This window comes from Anomaloglossus baeobatrachus, unplaced genomic scaffold (assembly GCF_048569485.1).
Source record: "Anomaloglossus baeobatrachus isolate aAnoBae1 unplaced genomic scaffold, aAnoBae1.hap1 Scaffold_3511, whole genome shotgun sequence".
In the NCBI taxonomy this organism is placed as follows: domain Eukaryota; kingdom Metazoa; phylum Chordata; class Amphibia; order Anura; family Aromobatidae; genus Anomaloglossus; species Anomaloglossus baeobatrachus.
The window spans coordinates 50,001-52,500 of record NW_027442873.1 but is presented as its reverse complement, the minus strand read 5'-3'; positions in this window follow the sequence as shown (position 1 = coordinate 52,500).

Here is a 2,500-nt window from a genome sequence, read left to right as displayed (position 1 = left end):
CCACCTCCGCGCGCGCGGGGGGTCGTCGGTCCACAGGCAGGCCCGGAGCGGAAGGGCGTCCGGAAGCCACCCCGGCGAGACGCGGAAGCGAGGAGACTGGCCGCCGGGGTCGCCACGGGCCGCGCCCGCCCGCCGAGAGACCCGCCGCTCCCGGGCGATCCCACGGAGGGGGCCGCCGGGGGTTGGGGGGCGTCCGAGGCGGTGGGCGAGCCTGGTGCGGCTCCTCCGTCCGGCTTAGTCCCGCCTCCGCCGCGGGGGTCCTCGACCCGACCGGCGGATGGGCGCGGGGTCGACGGGAGAGGGGGCTGGCTTTCGGGGTCCACCGCGGCTCCGGCGCGACCGGGGAGAGACTCGGAAGTCTCCCCGGATGCTTCGGCCTGGCCGTGTCGGCGTCGCCCTACCGGCTTAGTCCTCCGCCCGCTCTCGCGCCCGTACCTCTACGGACTTTTTGTCTGCTTTTCTTTTCGCCTCCCGTGGCTTTTGCAGCGGCGGTCCCAGCTGCCGACGGGACGGGGAAGGGGGGAAGCTGAGCGCGTGGGGGGCCCCCTTTCTTTTTACCTCCGCCCTGGGTTTCTCGCCCTCGCTCCCTTTTCGGCCGGGTTCTCCGTCGGGACCCTCGGTTCCCTTCTCGTTCTCTACTCTCGCGCTTCTCCCCCTTCTCCGAGCCGCCTCGGGGAGGACGGTCGGGAAGCGCGGAAGGCGTACGCGGGCCCCGGTGGGGACGCCCCCACACACCCTTCGCTCGCGAGGGACCCGCGCCGCACCCTCCGCGCCTCCGTCGTCTCCTCCCCGTAGGGGGTAGGGGCTCGGGACAGACCGGGGGTAAGAAAAAAAGGGATAGCCCGGCGGCGGAGTGGAAACGCCAACCGCCGCGGCCGCTTTCCCGCTGGGAAGCTCTCGTGAGAAAAAAGGCCGCCCTCGGAGAAGATCTTTGTGCTTCCCGGCACGGGGAGCGATTCGGACGACGGGCCCCCTCGCGCGACCCCCCCCCGCCGGTAGACGGCCGGGAAGTCGCGGGGTAGGTCCCCGCCGTTCGCCCGTGCGGGTCGTCGGACCGCTTTTCGACGCTCGGGTCGTTTCAAACTCGCCACCGCGAGGCCGCCCGCCTCCTCGGGAGGGCGGGGGCGGCCGGCGCGCTCGCGCCACCGTAAGGAGGGTGAAACCCCGGGTGTGGGGGAGGAAGGGGCCGCTCGCCTGTGACCGGCGCGGGCTCCAGAGCCCGGGCCGAGCGTGCGGCGCCACCTCCCCGCCCGGGAGCGCTTCGCCAAATCGATCGGAAGAGGACGACGCTGGGCCAGAAGGGAAGGGGGTCTTTCGGACCGGAACCTTCATCCCAGGGCCCGCCGGATGGCTGCGTACGTCGTGGGGGCGCTCTGACTCCGGGCCCCGCGCCTGGCAAACTCCCCACCGGGAGCTGCGGGAGAGGCCAGAGCGCGTACCCGCAACCGGAAGGGGTCCCCGAGCCGCAGTTCGCGCATCGCTCGGAGTACCGGTTCGTCGAGGGGAGCGTTCGAAGTCTGGAGAGGCGCTCTTCTCTCACATATATCTCCCGGAGGCGTGGGATGAAGTGTCTTTGGGCGGTTGGGAGCCCCCCCCGCGTAAGCCGGGTCGGTCCCGCCAACTACCCGCCCCCCTGGAACTGCCGGGCGGACGCGGCAGGCAAATTCGACCCCATCCCGGTTCTACGGATTTTTTTGCTCCTTTGGCTCCCCCTCTGGCCGCTTTGGGGTACTGCAACCGAGGACCTGCCGAAACGCGTGGAACTGCCCGTCGGATTCGAGTTAAGAGGCGTCAACCGTGGAAGTCTGAACGGTCTGAAAAATTTTCTAAGTCCCAAGGACTCTCCGGCGTGATTCTCTGGAGCCCTTTTCGGCTTGCGAGGCTGCCCGACGCCCCTCCCGGATGATGGAAGTCTGACGGAATTTTTTTTTTTGACCGATTTCTCCCAACTGCCGGGGAACATTGGGAGAGATTGTCTGGAGCCCCGCTCGGGCTCCCGAGGGCCCCGACACCCCCCCGGATGATGGAAGTCTGACGGAATTTTTTTTTTTGACCGATTTCTCCCAACTGCCGGGGAACATTGGGAGAGATCGTCTGGAGCCCCGCTCGGGCTCCCGAGGGCCCCGACACCCCCCCGGATGATGGAAGTCTGACGGAATTTTTTTTTTTGACCGATTTCTCCCAACTGCCGGGGAACATTGGGAGAGATTGTCTGGAGCCCCGCTCGGGCTCCCGAGGGCCCCGACACCCCCCCGGATGATGGAAGTCTGACGGAATTTTTTTTTTTGACCGATTTCTCCCAACTGCCGGGGAACATTGGGAGAGATCGTCTGGAGCCCCGCTCGGGCTCCCGAGGGCCCCGACACCCCCCCGGATGATGGAAGTCTGACGGAATTTTTTTTTTTGACCGATTTCTCCCAACTGCCGGGGAACATTGGGAGAGATTGTCTGGAGCCCCGCTCGGGCTCCCGAGGGCCCCGACACCCCCCCGGATGATGGA